Raw genomic sequence first — 18,447 nt, 5'->3', positions numbered from 1 at the left:
GAGAAAGTATATACATTGAGGTAGGAAGGCAATACCCTATGCCCTGAATCTTTCACTATGGACATCACCACAAAATAGGCACCTGATGGAGTTAAAAGAAATAAATAGCTCAACGGCTGAGTAAATGGAGGTTTGGGAGGCCTGGAGGAGAAGAAGTTGTCCTCTTTTGAGGATGTCATGGCCACATATGCCTTAAGACCAGGACAATTCCTCTTATATACTCAGCTCCATGGGGGGCATGGGTAAGATGCAGAGCTCAGAACAAGTTTACCTAATATTGCAGAACAGCTAAATATGGATTTTGATTCAGGACAAATGAAACAAAAAATTCCAGGACTGTATCGGGCCCAACTGCAGGGGTCCTTATGGGGATCATGGGCTCTCAAGGAATGGTGGAATACAAGCTAGACACCAAAATACAGATGAATTGGTGGCTTTGCTGCTTGAGGTCTATTAAGTCTGTATCTAGGAATGCTAGGTTCCTCTTCACCCAATTTAAATATGTACATCATGCTTATCTCAACACGGACAGGACAGGGAAAATGCACACTAGCGCCTAGTTCAATTGCCCTCTATGTCGAATGGAGAAGGTGGACTCTCTGCACATGGTATGGACCTGCACGGTAATAACAGCATTCTGGAGAGAGGTAATTGAATGTATCTCAGAGAGTCAACAGCTTCTATTCTGCTGCAGGATACACTCAGATGCTTGCTAGGTACTTTTACGGTCACTAAATAAATGAAACTGCTTGTTTGCTTCCAGAGACTGGCTCTAGGTGCTAGGGAACCATTGTATAGTTAGGTTGTGGAAAACCAACATGGCTCCAGCACTAGAGCTATGGCAGAAGGATGCAGTAAGATAGGCGGGAGTGGACTTGGCAATGCGTGAGTCACAAGAGCTGAGGCAGGAGATGCCACTATATGGACCAATGGAAAGAATTATCTTGTCAAAATTCAACAGAAATTGAACATACAACCAATGTGAAATGATGGCTCATGTGGAGTATGAGTTGAGGGTCCTGTGTGCTCATAGAATCATATTGTGCTTTGCCTTGGAAGTTGGAATCCAAAAGTAAGCTGGGGATTTAGAAATAGCCACATGCTCTAGCAAGTCTATAAGTCTTGCGGCACATTGGTGGGAGCATGAGTGTGGTAGGTAAAAGCAATTACACTATATGCATTGTATAGGCTTTTAGAAGTGAAAGTGGCATCCATTAGCATTGTTTTCATAGTTTATTATCATGCGATACATTTGCTGAGTTATACTAAAATGGTGTTCTCATATCCACATGACCATGTGTGCTAAATTAAGTGTACATTGATATACTGCAGCTTCGTGCCACCTATAGGAAAAGTACCTTGGCTTATAACAATAAACAATAAAGATTCTCAATAAAGACTCAGGCCCTCATTATGACTTTGGTTGTCTTTTTCAAAGACTGGCGAAGCTGTGGGCGCCATCATACCACCAGTGCTAGCGGTATAATTGCCGCCCTACTAGGAGTTTTCCGCTGGGCCAGTGGACAAAAACAGTATTTCCGCCTGCTGGCCCAGCAGAAAACTCACCACAACATTGAAGCTGGCTCACAATTGAGCCAGCGGCAATGTTGAGGTGCGTCGGGTACAGCAGCACCAGTCGCGCATTTCACTGCCCATAATTCGGACAGTGAAATATATGATGGAGCTGTGCATGGGGGCCCCTGCACTGCCCATGTCAAGTGCATGGGCAGTGCAGGGGCCCACAGGGGGCCCCCCGATGTCCCCATTCTGGCAGCCTTTCCACAGCGCTGTTTACCACCATGGAAAGGCTGGCAGATGAGGACTCGTAATCCCACCTGTTTGGATTACAACCGCTGGGACCATCAGGCTGCAGGCTGGCTGCAGCCTGGCAGTGTCGGAGATATGACCATGGCGGATCAGCCAGGGTCATAATGGGGTGGTCTGACCTCCATCACGAGGCTGGCGGTCTTCAGACTGCCAGCCTTATAATGAGGGCCTGAGTGATGTAATATGTCAGGTCAAAAGCAGTGGATTGTGGGAGTGTGAGTTATAGTTCATTTAGGGCATGTGTTTTAGCAACTTGAGATAACTAAATGTAGTACATTTCAGTGGTTTTGTTAGTTTGAAATGGCATATTTTGACTGACACTTTCACCTTACTATTACATCCCTTTAAATTTTTCATTGAATTTCCAAGTTTGTCTAATATAAAGGAAGCCATTATCAGCATATATAACTATAATAATGTCACTTTAACATTTGTTTTTTTCAGTGAATTTGTAGAATTTTCTAAAAGTAAAGTAAAATGTTATTACCATACATAAAGGCAACCCCACAAGACCCACCAGACATGCTAAACAGAGCTGGTTCTGTCATCTTCCTCATATTTCCTAATGTTACAGTTATGTTATGTTACAATGTTTTATATAGCTCCATACTACCCGGAGGCTTAGTAGCGCTAATTAGACTGAAAATAAACAAGCCGGAGGAATCGTGCCGCCTCAGAATGGGAGGAAGAATACTATCTTAACATTAGAATAGCCATGTTTTAATTGCCTTCCGAAATTCAGTCTCCTGTCTCATCAGCCGAATATTTAAAGGTAGAGAATTCCAGAGTCTGGCTCCCTGATACTTCAGGGATCTGCCTCCCCAAGAAGCTCTTTTTACTTTAGGGAGAACAACCAAGGCTTTGGAAGAAGATCTTAAGGCTCTCGTAGGTGCATAAAATGAAACTAATGTTTTTAATTGATGAAGAACCCCTTTATATAATGCTCTATGAAAAATACACAAAGCCTTAAACTTAATTCTTTTCCCCACTGGGAGCCAATTCAAAGTGGTCAAAGCTTTCCTAGCCAAAGGAGACCTAGGCAAGTTAAACAGTATCGGGCGGCCGCATTTCGGACTACTTGAAGTTTATTGACCACATACCCTGGAGAACCCAGGAGGAGACTATTACCGTAGTCCAACCTGGATAAGATGAGAGCCTGTACTGTAAGTCTTTTGGCCAAGGGCGGAAGCACACCAATGACCTTACGAAGTAACTTCAGAATTCCAAAGCAGGTAGCTGAAAGTCTCCTCGCCTGATAGTCTAAAGTTAGTGTGGTGTCTAACCAGACTCCTAATGCTTTGATGAACTTATCCATATCAGCTGCACAAGTGCCTAAAAATTGGAAACATGCTAAAGCACTACCCTTATTAAAGAAACCTAACTTGAAACAAACTGTATGGGATAACTATTAGCCAATTTCCATCTTGCCATTTGTGGCAAAAGTGGTTAAGAAATATGTGAACAATCGACTGTCAAAATATCTGGAAGAACATCAATTGCTAAATCTTTCCCAAAATGGTTTTAGACCACATTACAGTACTGAAACGGCCCTGCTTAAAGTGACCAAAGATCTCTACAACCTGCTTGATGAAGGAGGCTCTGCTGTACTTAATTTATTAAATCCAAGTCCAGACTTTGACACTGTAGCCCATAAGGTCTTCGTGGGCAGGTTATCTGAGATAGGGGTATGTGAAATGGTGCTAGTTTGGCATACCTCATTCCTAGAAGACTGCTCCTTTCAGGCAATATCGCCTGCATTTACCTCCACTGAGTGACAGCTGGAATGTGGGGTTCTCCAAGGCTTGGCCCTTATTCCCACTGTCTTCAATGTCTATATTAGAGCCTTCACAACAAATGTGAAGTCCTTTGGTCTGCCCATAGTATCATATGCTGACACTCAACTGATTCTATCTCTGTCCTCCTTGATAGAGAAGGGACCAGTTTCCTTTAAAAGATGTATGGAAGTGAAGGCTCAGTGGAAATGTTCAGGTTACCCCCGGAACCCAAGTTGGAAGTAAACAAACTGGGGGGGTGAGTAGATATTAAAATTACCTTTGGGCCACAAGTAAAGGCACTTATTTCATGCTGTTTTTGGTTTGTTACAGATTGTGAAGAAAGTGTTAGCATTTTTCTCCTCTTCAGTTCAAAATATGACTATTCAGGCCATTATCATCTCTTGATTAGACTACAGCAATGTACTTGAGCTTGTTGTGTGCTGACAAATCAATGTGAATATGCACCACATAATGCACCACAGGGGACTGCTGCTCTAGTGTATTTTGCTGTCACTTAAGTAGATTTTCTACTCAGGCAGTGGCTTTCTCAATGTGAGCAGTTTGCAACTGTCCGTGAATACCAGCAACTGCTTATGACCGCCCATATTGCGAAAATATCAGCGAGAGCCCAGTAATCACTCTAGGGGATACCAATTCTTGTTTGCATTTGCCCACTCACTGGTGGCTAGCAGTGCGAGACCAACAACTCATCCATGGGATGGTTGGCGGAATTTGTCTGGAAAACTGTGTTACAAGCATAAAGTGGAGTGACCAAAACTCCAACTCCTCTGGCGGAGTGGATTTTTTTGCCCAATACTAATCATGGATTAATGACTCAGGAGATTTACTGTTTTCTTAATGTTGCTGGGGGCTGCTGCAGTTCCTGCTTCTTCTTCTCATTTGATATTCATTTAGTATTTTTAGGGTATCCTGGTATCTTCCTGGGACTCCTACATTTTTAGTTTTTGTTGGAGCCTGCAGAGATAGCCCTAGGACCTTTGCATCCCCATTGCCTCCCCAAAACAGCCACTGAGGATGTGGAGGGGCTGGAAAGCATTTTACATTTTTTTTTTTAATGTTTTCAACTAGGGTGCTCCAGAGGCCATCAGGGGCACCCCATTTTATTTTTTTATTTTGGGGACAAAGGGGAAATTCAAGGGCCTCTGCAGTCATGCTATCACAGGAGCCACCTATACTTTGTTTCTTTATTTATTGCTGGGGTGCCCCAGTGACCTTCTGGGGGCACCCACAGCATTTTTATGGATGGGGATAATGTCAGTACCCAACAGGGGCGGCTCCTTTGCTATGGCGAAGGAGTGTCATCCCTCTGACCAAAATAAAACAATAGTTCCACTACCCTCTAAGTTTTTCATTTGCCGGCTCAGCCAGCAGTACAGGGGAGAAGCGGGCTGGGCCACAGAAGGTAGAAGGGGAAGGAGGGAAGAATTCACTAAGTGTGCCTGTGTGTTTGGCCGGCTGTCCGAGGCCGGCCATACACACATGCGCAATTTGGGTTCTCCTGATTTTTCAGCACACAACAAGCAAAAGTGCATTGCTGTAGTCTAATCAAGAGATGATAATGGCCTGAATAGTCATATTTTGAACTGAAGTGGAGAAAAATGCTAACACTTTCTTCACACTCTGTAACAAACCAAAACAGCATGAAATAAGTGCCTATGCTATATTTAGCATGTAAGCAGCACCAGGATTGCTGGTGAGCCTCTGCTGGTGTCTTCGTAAATGCTGGGACGCCACATGGAGGGAAGAGGAACATGAGGCAGCAGGAAATGGAGATGGCGATAAGGTAGGTTTTCCATCTCCCACCACCCATCCCTTTGACATTTGCTGATATTTGCTGACATTTGCTGACATTTGCTGACATTTGCTGCTGCTTGTGCCCAAGGCCCTGAATTCCTATCAAATTCCCTACCAGCACCTACCCTGGGTGCTGTGTGAGCTGGTATTAATCTCACCCATTGGGAGTAACATTTCTTTTGCTCCTACTAGGCAGGAGCAGTTCTGTGTTTCCCTGGCTGCAAGAGCACAGACAGGGAGAACGTTTTTTGCTCCCACCTGGTGGGAGCAGCTTTCTGCTCTGATCAGGTGGGAGCACATTAGACTTCCATGTCAATGTTCTCCTGGGCAGGGAAACCATAATATCCTGTGGGTTCCTAGGACAGAGTCCAAGAGTCAGCCCCCGCATATGTGGTCCCCTAGGCCATACAATGGCTCTGGGGGGGGAGGTGCATGCCCCCTCTCCTCAATGTATAACTCAGTCTCATAGGTTGGTGTCCTTGGGGCCTCAAGGAGGCTTGTGGAGGAGGGCCTCATGCCCTCTTCCTTTTAATTTAGACATGACACCAAGCCATACCATGGCTGCTGCCACATCTTCGATCATATGGTAGAGGTCAATAAAACGTTATCTCAAGTTCTGCTGGCTCCACAGATCCTCCATTGTATTTAATGTCTGTATTTTTAAGCCTTAATTTCTCAAGAACTACTGAATGAATGTACACCAAAATATCAAAAGCATGCTTTCTGGACTAAGATCTGGATTTCTGCCAAATTTGTTGTAATTCTGTTCAACCATTTTAGCTGTAGCTGTGTCAAATTTTCCTAAGAAAAAATTAATAGAGAAAATGCATTTTAATACCTCTCTCCCCTTTTTCTCAGTCCCTGCTTGATAGATCACTCTGAAACATCACAGAAACGAGCTGAGGTTGATGAGTCTTTTTTTAAATGTTTTGGGAAGATTCATCAAATGGGACATTCCTAGGGCTACTCCTCATTCCACGCTCATAGTGGAGCAAATTTGTCCACATGTCCAGTGGAAATCCAATCAAAAAACAGTTGCCTCTGGTCTACTGGTCTCCTATTACAGTGAAACCAGCAGTTCCCTTGAACGAGTGATAAATTCGGCCTTGAGCAACCAAGCTGCACTCCACTGACTCTCTTGGATCCAGCTGACTCAGGTGGAACTTTTGAGGGTCAGGTCTTGGTCTCCCAGTCTACACATTGGGGGTCAGGCATTCTTGGCAACCAACTTGCCAAAGCAGGTGTCTTCAGCATTTGTAGCCCTGTACCTGCAATAGGAATTTTTCCAACTGACTCTTTGAGTCATCTCTTCTGTCTGAGGCTCAGGAATGGCTTTTCCTTGAGAAGGACACTACAGGCACCATCCTCCTTTTGCTAGCCCAAGAAGCAGCAGGTGCTGTCCAGTCTTAGTACAGATTCTCTTTATTGGGTTCAAGGAACAGCAGGGAAGCCGTTCTTCAATCCACTCTTCAGCACAGATGCAATGGGAGGTCCATATGCCATGTCTGACACTTGTATGCCCAATGAGTGCACTTGGGGAATGTGGCACATACTAGCCAATGATCTACCTAGTGATGATTCCCTGTGAAATGTGGCATCTACTTAACCCAGAATGCACTATATTGCCCACTCTTAAGATGCCAGAACACTTCTCTTGGTAAATGGAGTTCCCTAGCCAACCCTAGAAGTGTGGCTACCTTGGGGCTACAAGCCTTCAGGAAACCTGGCATGGCAGTGGCCTCTTTCTTCCATGTCTTTGCCATCAACCTGGCTTCAAGAACAAAAGAGTAGCCCCTCTCATGTGTGTCCACCATTCACCCTTAAAGGCAACTTCCTTTATATTTTAAGCTCACCTTTTGGGCTCACACCCTGTTTGACCTTCCATCCAAGGAGAAGTCACACATCTTTGAACTGCAGGCCCTTCGTGTTCCTTCTTGAGGGTTATTCAAACCTTTCCCCAGGGGAGCAGAAGGCTGTTTTGTGGCCTGCAAACATAACTGATCACTGGAATGCGTTGGGTACCAAAGTGTCTCCTTAATAAGTAGCCACACATGCAAAAGTTACACAACTTGGGCATTGAGTCAGGTTAAAGCAACAATTCTTTCAATACCTTAAATTATAATTTTTTAAGAGAACAATATAGAATTAGCACTACTGAGTTGTCATGGGGTAACTCTGCTCTCACCAGTAGGGCTACTAGACTTTCCACTGTAAAAATGACAATGCAGGGTTTTTACTGTCAGGACATGTGAAGTTAAAAACTACAGGGCAGATTTAAGAGCCCTTATCGCCTTCTTGTGCCACATTAGCATAATTTCATTGATGCTAATGTGGTCCAACGAGACCAAAATTGCTGCAGCAAATTTACAAAGTGATCCAATGCACAGATTGCACCACTTTGTAACCCTTTGTGCTACATTGTACCTGCACCAGGCATAATGTGTGCAAAGGGGGCATTCCCCCGGTAGGGGTCTGTAAAAATGGTACAAAGAAATCTAAGAGATTTCTTTACATCGCTTTTTATGCACTTCTAATGCCTGTTCAGAGCAGGCTTTAAAAGGAGGTACACCATTGTTTACAATGGGCCTCAGTGGTTTTTGCAGGATTAGTGTCAACATTTTTTATGCTAATCCTGCAAAGCTTCGAAGTAGCGTCAAAAGTTTTGACGCTAGTTCACTAAGTACTACCATGGTGTGCCATATCTTAGAAACAGTGCACACATGTTGGAGTTAGGGGGCTGCTAAGGGGTACAAGTAAAGTGGTGCTGCACTGGGTGCAGTGCCCCTTTTCTTAAATCTGGCCCTGCATGTCCAACATTTTAATATAATACACCCTTCCTTAGGGCTTGGTAGACCTGTCTTACAGATGACATATAAATAATAAAAATTAAGATCTGGACTTTGCCATTACTTTTAATGGCAGAATAGAGTTAGCATTTTGAAACTGGTCTGTAAGCCAGCAATGATGGACTGAGAGCCATACATTGCTTTGTCACACTTGTGGTGGCTCAATAAGTGCTGCACTCCACAAGAGACACCTTAACTTATGGATCCTGAGTACCCCTGGTACAATATAGGATGGACTTATAAGTAAGTTAACTTATGCCAGTTGTGGGTAAACCACTCAGACATATAAGAAAAAGGGATGCCCATGCAAAAAGAGGAATTTCCACAAAGATGCATGTTTAGTAAAAACAGTTTGACACAATGATTCCAAGTTTGGCAGTAAGTGAGATCTTTACTCAGAAAGTGTGCTTCTTGTGATTTGGTGTACATCTGTTTTTGAGAAATTAAGGTTACATTGTTAGTGATATCCGGATGTTTGGTACTGCAAATGTGAAATATAAAGTGATCTAATTGGCCAAGTTGGCTTTCTTTCCCGTAGGGACCGAGTGATCTGATTGGCTGTCACCAACACAAACAAAGATATTGCAGCCACAATAAGAGGACAAGGGCATGCGGTCTTCATTTTCTGAAACTGCTAAAGAAATTAAGGTATAAGAGGGCAGGGTAGAGATATCTTATACCACTATAATTAGAAGGGCTCTTAGAGAGATCCCTTCAGAATGTACAAAATTCAGAAAATACCTCCACCCAAGGATTCCGCCATACTCAGGTTGGAGTCAGCATGCACCCATTTGTTGTCCCACGAGTCTCCCAACTGTACAACAGAAGTACCTTTGGACTGTGAAAAATCACTGTAAAAAAACATGTTCCTGTATGCACAAGTGATGGAGAGTCCTCTTAGTCTAGACACCCAGTCGCCATTAGATGGCCAAGCTGTTACTGCTCCCAGTGTTTATCCTGTACCAGACTATTTCAGGGTAGCCAATCTCTTGTATGCACTGTTTACAAAGAGGTCATTTGCTCCAGACATTCAATCCCCCCTAGGTGGTCAAGTTCCTACGTTTTGTCTTTGGATATCTGCTAGAGAATGTTCCACAATTGCAAAGATAAGAAAGCCACCAGACTCGGAATGGTGCAGGCTTTTCTTACAAATTGACATCTACAAGTCTTTGCATCTATGCCTTTGCATAAAAATGCAATAATGGAGGCATGGGTCGATCCGGTAGGAGATGCAGTGAATTTTCCAATGTCAGGCGCTGTGTTGGGTTTCCAGTCATGAAGCTGGCGCTGTGTCATTCCAGTCGGCAGTGTGGCAATTTTCCATCCGCGAGACAGGTGCTGTGTCGATTTCTACAGATGTTGCATCGATTTTCAGATGCACAAGGATTTCCTGAAGGGGTGAAGTTTTTGTTGGCCCTGAGACTACAGAAACAGGAGGCAAGCTCAATCCAACCCCTTGGAGAGCACTTTTGGAGGAAGGCAGAGTCAGGAGCACCAGGCAACAGGGCAACAGGCAGGAAAGCAGTCCTTCAGCAAAGCAGTCCAGATGAGTCCTTTGGGCAGCCAGGCAGTCTCTCTGACAGAGTCCAGGTATAGGTCCAGAAGTGTCTGATTTGGTGGGGTCAGAGACCGAGTTTACATGCCCAAAAATGCCTTTGAAGTGGGGAAATGCCACAGAGAAGTTTTGAAGTGCACAAGTTCCCCTTTCAGCCCAGTCCTGTCTGCCTGGATCCCTGTTGGGGCATATCAGTCCTTTGTGTGAGGGCAGGCCACTGGCCTTTAAAATGTAAGTGAGAGGCCCTCCACCCTTTCTGCCCAGGGAGACCCATTCATTAGGCAGACAAATGCAGCTGTGACTGAGTGTCCTGTGTTTATGGCTGTCTGGGCAGAATGCACAAGAAGAGCTGTCAACCAGCACAGACCAGATGTGAATTGGAGACAGGGCTGTAAGGCACAGATGGCAGAAATTTACAGAGAAATCATCATTTTCTAAAAGTTGCATTTCTAAAATAGTAATCTTAAATCCAACTTCACCAATAAGCTGGATAATGCTAAATATGATAGGGTTACTCCTTCCAGATCAGATTCTACCACTCAGAAATATATGAGAGCAGTTCTAATGCTAATTTATTAGAGGAGCAGCCCTCACAGTAGTGGAAAAACAAATGTATGAGTTTTTCACTACCAGGACATGTAAAACTCAAACATATATGTCCTGCCTTTTACCTACATAGCACCCTGCCATATGGGTTACCTAGGGCCAACCTTAGGGGTGACTTTTATGTAGGAAAAGGGAAGTTTAAGGTTTGGCAAGTAATTTTAAATGCCAAGTCGAAGTGTCAGTGAAACTTCACATACATGCCTTGCAATGGCAGGCCTGAGGCATAGTTAGAGGGCTACTTGTGTGGGTGGCACAATAAGTGTTGCAGGCCCACTAGAAGCATTTAATTTACATGCCCAGGGCCCATGTTGTGCACTTTACTAGGGACTTGCAGGTAAATTAAAAATGCCAATTGGGTAGGAACCAATGTTACCATGTTTAGAGGAGAGAACATACGCAGTTTAGCACTGATTAGCAGTGGTAAAATGCTGCACAGTCCTAAAACCAGCAAAAACAGGGTCAGAAAAAGCAAGGGAGGCAGGCAGAAAGTTGGTAGATGACCACCCTAAGGCTGTCAGATCTAACACAAAGGGTATGATGATGTCATAGCTGGTATCTTGTTTCATGTTAAAAAAAAATCCTTAAAAAACTAAAGGTTAAAGTGCTGTTATTGTTAGGTGACAATATCAGTCGAAACAAAATGCTTTGAAGCTTAAAAAATAGCAACATTTTCCTGCTTTAATTACATATGCTAACTATAATTTGCCCCCTCACCATGACCTCACATATTGCACAACATGTTCAATGGTATCAATGATAACATCATTGAAGGCATCTACAATGACATCATTGATAACATCCCTGATGATATCATCTAATGAATGTGACAATTTGGTATACGCATTTTATACCAAAAGGTAATCAGCAAGGTATATCTAGACCTGCATTTCTATAGTCTCTTCATTGCTTGTAGGTGTAAGCTATTGCAACATTCAGCACATTTATATGGAATGCTATACTCCACCATCCTACATCAACAATCTTCTAAAAATCTACTCTCCTCAAATGCCTGTTTTTCTAACAGAGGTATTAAGCGTTTTGCCATATTTGAAGCAATTTCTGTAAGCAAATGGATAGATAGTGCTATTTAAGTGATCCGAGCTAACTTAGAATAAATAAAGGCATTTCCTGACATGTGTTTCACTCTTATTAGAGCTCCTCTGAGAAGCAGAACTTTTTTCCTGAGAAAATGGAGAACCCACAATAAGTCTAAGTAGAGCTTTTTCAGGATGTAAGTGCTACATAAATATTGCAAAGAAGTATTAGGTAATTGTAGGTAGTTTACATGCTTTTAGGTGAAGATAAACATTTATATTTCGATTTTTCATGAATCATCTCAGTCACAAACATTTGCTGCAGGTGTCTCGTAAGTGCATTGATTGTGCGACATTGGAATATACTGGTGTTATTATATCATTCTTCAGTAACACGGTTTTTCAGGTACATTTTTATTAAATGCATGTCATGTATTCAGAGTTCCTCTACCTTGTTCAGTCCATTAGGATTCTGGCTTACCAATTCTATTATGTATCTCAACTTCAACTGTCAAAGTGTCATTGTACTTTATCCCCCTCTTGCATCCAATTGAAATTGATCAATGCAGAAAACTCATAACATTTCACTGTTGATGTTGTGGAATGCCCTGAAATATCTTGCCACAAGATAGTTTGTACCCTCATTTTTTAATTTCTGAGAGGTTCAAGTTATCTCTTCTTAGCAGCAAAATGTGCCTACCCACATATTAGTGAAAATAGGAACATTCTAAGACATAAACAACACAACTCTGTTTAGATATTAATCAGCGTAATGTGTAATGTTGAAGAAGAGGTCCAAGCAGCACTACGACAAAGGCTCCAATGATGCCAGAGAACCACTCAGGGAGCTGTGTGCTGCAGATTAGAGTGATGGGGGCTAGAGCTTCAAGATGCATGAAGATCTTGGAGGAAGGATGCCAACAAGCCTTGGCATCTGCAAAGGACACAGTGCATGGGGGTACTGTCTTGCGTGGGGAGGCAAGGTCTTTCTCCACCAAAGTTGGATACTTGGAAGAGAGGATCATCTGGATCATCTGGACCACTTCAGTCCACCACATGTGATGCTGGATCCATGCAGCTCAGCAGGAGAGGGGATCCACGCAGCCGTCAGTCATCGCAGTAGGTGCCTGCAGAAGCAAGGGAGTGACTACTTCACCCCAAGGGAGATTCCTTTGTTCTTCTGATGCAGGCTGAAGATGGTCTGTCTTCAGAGGATGCACGACTGGGAAATGTTGCAGTTGCTTGAAGGAGCCAGAGATACAAAGTTGCAGAAGGCATCTTGCTTCTTTGTTGCAGCTTGTAGGGTCCTGAAGAGTCCAGATGCAGTTTCTTTGGTGAGAAGACAAAGTGGAGGTTGCAGAGGATTCCTGCTGTAGTCTTGGTTCCCTGCCAACCTTGAATCTAAGATGGCAAATTCCAAGGACCCTCTGGAGGAGCTCTGAGCACCACCACTAGGGTGGTGATGGACAGGGCAGTGGTCACTCCCCTTTCCTTTGTCCAGTTGCGCACCAGAGGAGGGACTGGGAGTACCTGAAATGGTGTAGACTGGTTTATGCAAGGAGTGCACCAAATGTGCCCTTCAAAGCATTTCCAGTGGCTTGGGGAGGCTACCCCTCCTAAGCCTGCAACACCTATTTTCAAAGGGAGAAGGTGTAACACCCCTCTCCCAAAGGAAATCCTTGGTTCTGCCTTCCTGGGTTCAAGCTTTTCAAGAAACAGGAGGGCAGAAACCTGTCTGGGAGGTGGCAGCAGCTGGGGCTGCCTGGAAACCCTCGGAAGGCTGAAATGACAATACTGGGTGTCCTCTAAGAAGCCCCCAGAGTACATGTAATCATACAACCAATATTCGCAAAAGCCTTGGGGTATGATTCTGACATGTTTGATACCAAACATGCCTATATTCAGAGTTACCATTATGTATCTGGACCTATGCCCTGGGTATCTAGGTACCAGATACGAGGGACTTATAATGGGGCACCAATGTGCGAATTGTGGATGGAATACAGAGGTTTGGGATAGAGAGCATAATCACTGGGGTCCTGGTAAGCAGGATCCCAGTGAACACAGTCAAGTACACTGACACCAGGCAGAAAAAGGGGGTAACCATGCCAAGAAAGAGGGTACTTTCCTACATGCAGATACCAGTTGCATCCACCTTTTCTGTATGACATCATCATTGCAAAAAACAAAAATTTTTATTTCAAAGGAAGCTAATTTTAAAAGTTTCAAAATCATTCTGTTGTGGTCATACAGTCTTATTTGCCTTGCCCTAAAAAAAATATCACATGCTCTTATTCCATCGTGATAGGTAATTCTGACATAAAGTGACACAATATCTATGGTTAGCATCGGATAGTGTTGCTTCCAGTGTAGCTCAAATAACTTGCACATAAAGGCCCTCATTACAACATTGGCAGTAAGTGCCGCTTACCAACATACCGTGACCGTGGCGGCATACCGCTACGGGTATTATGACCCACACATAGAAATCCGCCACTATGCAGACACTCACACAAGTCAGCCAGCCCAAAGGTCAGTGATAAACTGGCGGTACCAAAACCAACACCGTTACGCCAACAGAAATACGCCCACAGCATCATGACCCACGAATCACCGCAGCTGACATTCAACCGCGGTAAACCATTGGCAGTACATAACCCACACTAACAAAACAGCACCACATTGGACAATTCAAACTACACACACCTGACACACATACCCATGCCACACCCACACATCCACTACACTCTAAAACACCCACCCACAATACCTACAACCCTTTACGACCCAAACATTTTGGCAAGTGAGAGAGAGACAAGCCAGGAGCACTCACTGAATCTGAGCCACAAATCACCCATACACCACCCACGCACCTCACAGCACACACCCCAACACATCATCCCACACACCCTCACACATTCCACTCACACTACACCCATGGCACCACAAAGAACCCCCAGGTTCTCAGAGGAGGAGCTAAGGGTCATGGTGGAGGAAATCCTCCGGCTAGAGCCACAGCTATCTGGATCACAGGTGCAGCAGACATCTATTGCAAGGAAGATGGAGCTATGGCGGAGAGTCATGGACAGGGTCAACGCCTTGGGACAGCACCCAAGAACAAGGGATGACATCAGGAAGAGGTGGAACGACCTACGGGGGAAGGTGCATTCCGTGGTAGCAAGACACCAGGTAGCTGTACAGAGGACTGGCGGTGGACCCCCACCTCCTCCCCCACAACAACATGGGAGGAGCAAGTCTTGGCGATCATGCATCCTGAGGAGTAGCAGGAAGATTGGACTCTGGTAAGTCAAATCTTTACTACTTTATCCCCCACCCTACCTGCATGCCATCACAAACAACAACCCCTACCCTCACTCCCATCATCCCACCACCTCACATATACCCCACCATCAAAACCCACCCATCCCAATACCAAGCCCTGAATGCAACGCCAATGCATGGACCCCCATCACAGACCTGCAAGGACACTGATCACCACAGCATACACACTAGTGACAATCACTTTGCCAAATAAATCACAACTCACACAAGCCAAAGCTGCCTTGATCATAACAACCATAGAGGGAAACATATCCATGCACAAGATGGCACACACAGTTACTATAACACTGCATCTACATCACCACAGGACCCCCACTCAACTTCACTGGAGAGGAGGTGCCAGCCGAATCCAGTCCCCCCACTGAAGACGCCCACAGTGATGACAGCAGCTCTGCACGCCTGGATCACAATGACCATCCTGGCCCATCAGGGACCTCTGGACAGTCAGTGACCCAGCCACACCCCCAACCCACCACAATGCCTCCCCCCTCAGGAAACTCCACCACAGCACCCACCCAGCGGGCCCATCCCTCTGTCCCCAGGACACGTCAATCAGCAGCACTACATGGACCCCAGGCAACCCCACAAACACAGGACGATCAGGGACCTGAGGTCAGTGGCAGTGGGCATACGGTTCAGGGGACAGAGGCACAGGACAACAGGGAAGCTGGAAGGACTGCTGTGCGACAGGGGGAGGACAGGCCCAGGGAACCGACTCTCCACGAGGCACTCACCAACATCTTGGGAGCATACCAGCATTCCCAGGAGACCATGGGTGTAGGAAGGTAGCCTCTTTATAGCCTTGTTACCCCCACTTTTGGCCTGTTTGTGAGTATATGTCAGGGTGTTTTTAATGTCTCACTGGGATCCTGCTAGCCAGGGCCCAGTGCTCATAGTGAAGACCCTATGTTGTCAGTGTGTTTGATATGTGTCACTGGGATCCTGGTAGCCAGGACCCCAGTGCTCATACGTTTGTGGCCTGAATGTATCCCCTGAGTGGTGCCTAACTGTATCACTGAGGCTCTGCTAACCAGAACCTCTGTGTTCATGCTCTCTGCTTTCTAAAATTGTCACTACAGGCTAGTGACTAATTTTACCAATTCTCATTGGCACACTGGTACACCCATATAATTCCCTTGTATATGGTACTTAGGTACCCAGGGTATTGGGGTTCCAGGAGACATTTATTTTGCCAGCCATAGGGAGCTCAGATAATTCTTACACAGGACTGCCACTGCAGCCTGAGTAACATAACGTCCACATTCTTTCACAGCCATTTTCACTGCACATAAGTAACTTATAAGTCACCTATATGTCTAACCCTCACTTGGTGAAGGTTAGGTGCCAAGTTACTTAGTGTGTGGGCACCCTGGCACTAGCCAAGGTGCACCCACATTGTTCAGGGCAAAGTCCCCGAACTTTGTGAGTGCAGGGACACCATTACACGCGTGCACTGCAAATAGGTCACTTCCTATGTGTAGCGTCACAATGGTAAATCCGAATATGGCCATGTAACATGTCCAAGATCATGGAATTGTCACCCCAAAACCATTCTGGTGTTGGGGGGACAATTCCATGATTCCCTGGGTCTCTAGCACAGAACCCGGGTACTGCCAAACTGCCTTTCCGGGGTCTCCACTGCAGCTGCTGCTGCTGCCAACCCCTCAGACAGGTTTCTGCCCTCCTGGGGTCTGGGCAGCATAGTCCCAGGAAGGCAGAACAAAGGATTTCCTCTGAGAGAGGGTGTTACACCTTTTCCCTTTGGAAATAGGTGTGGAGGGCTGGGGAGGAGTAGCCTCCCCCAGCCTCTGGAAATGCTTTGATGGGCATAGATGGTGCCCAACTCTGCATAAGCCAGTCTACACCGGTTCAGGGATCCCCCAGCCCTGCTCTGGCGCGAAACTGGATAAAGGAAAGGGAGTGACCACTCCCCTGACCGGCATCTCCCAGGGGAGGTGCCCAGAGCTCCTCCAGTGTGTCCCAGACCTCTGCCATCTTGGATTCAGAGGTGTTGGGGCACAATGGACTGCTCTGAGTGGCCAGTGCCAGCTGGTGACGTCAGAGACCCCTCCTGATAGGTGCTTACCTCTCTTGGTAGCCAAACCTCCTTTCTTGGTAGCCAAACCTCCTTTTCTGACTATTTAGGGTATCTCCTCTGGGCTATTCCTCAGATAACAAATGCAAGAGCTCACCAGAGTTCCTCTGCACTTCCCTCTTTGACTTCTGCCAAGGATCGACTGCTGACTGCTCCAGGACGCCTGCAAAACCACAGCAAAGTAGCAAGACGACTACCAGCAACATTATAGCGCCTCATACTGCCGGCTTTCTCGACTGTTTCCTGGTAATGCATGCTCTGAGGGCTGTCTCCCTTCACCCTGCACTAGAAGCCAAGAAGAAATCTCCCGTGGGTCGAAGGAATCTTCCCCATGCTAACACAGGCACCAAAAGACTGCATCACCGGTCCTCTGGGTCCCCTCTCATCCTGATGAGCGTGGTCCCTGGAACACAGGAGCTGGGTCCAAGTGTCTCCCACAGTCCAGTGGCCCTTCTGTCCAAATTTGGTGGAGGTAAGTCCTTGCCTCCCCACGCCAGACAGAAAACCTGTGTACTGCATGATTTGTAGCTGCTCTGGCTTCTGTCCACTTCTCCAAGGATTCCTTTGTGCACAGCCTAGCCTGAATCCCCAGCACTCCGTCCTGCAGTGCTCAACCCACTGAGTTGGACTCCGACATCGTGGGACCCTCCTTTTGTGACTCTGAGTTCACAGATCTTCTAAGTGCCTGTTCTGGTACTTCTGCGGGTATTGCCTGCTTCTGTGGGGACTCTCTGAGTTGCTGAGTGCCCCCTCTGTCTCCTCTCGAAGGGGCGACATCCTGGACCTTCCTGGTCCCCAGCAGCACCCAAAAACCTCTACCGCGGCCCTTGCAGCTAGCAAGGCTTGTTTGCAGTATTTCTGCGTGAAAACACTTCTGCAACATCCAGTACGCTGTGGGACATCTTCCATCCAAAGGAGAAGTTCCTAGCCTTTTTTGCTGTTGCAGAATCTTCAGCTTCTTTCACCCAGAGGCAGCCCTTTTGCACCATCATCCGGGGTTTCTGGGCTCCTACCCCCCCTGGACACTATCTCGACTCTAGGACTTGGTCCCCTTCCTTTTCAGGTCCTCAGGTCCAGGAATCCGTCTTCGGTGTTTTGCTGGTGCTTGTGGTTCTTGCAGAATCCCCCTATCACGACTATTGTGTCTTTCTGGGGCAGTAGGGTAATTTTACTCCTACTTTCTAGGGTCTTGGGGCGGGGTATTTTGGACACCCTTACTGTTTTCTCACAGTCCCAGGGACCCTCTACAATCTCCCATACGTCTGGAGTCCATTCGTGATTCGCATTCCACTTTTGTAGTATATGTTTTATGTTGCCCCTAGACACAAAAGGATGATGGACGGAGTGCTGAACAATGCAAACACTCACCCCCAGTCACAGATCTGGGTTTAATCCATCGTTGTGTTGCCCCTAGACCTATGTTTACCTATTGCATCCTATTGTGATTCTACATTGTTTGCTCTACTTTTCTTACTGTTACTTACCTGTTTTGGGTTTGTGTACATATAACTTGTGTATATTACTTACCTCCTAAGTGAGGGTATTCTCTGAG

Source organism: Pleurodeles waltl, chromosome 1_2, assembly GCF_031143425.1.
Source record: "Pleurodeles waltl isolate 20211129_DDA chromosome 1_2, aPleWal1.hap1.20221129, whole genome shotgun sequence".
Taxonomy (NCBI): domain Eukaryota; kingdom Metazoa; phylum Chordata; class Amphibia; order Caudata; family Salamandridae; genus Pleurodeles; species Pleurodeles waltl.
This window is presented reverse-complemented; position numbering follows the sequence as displayed.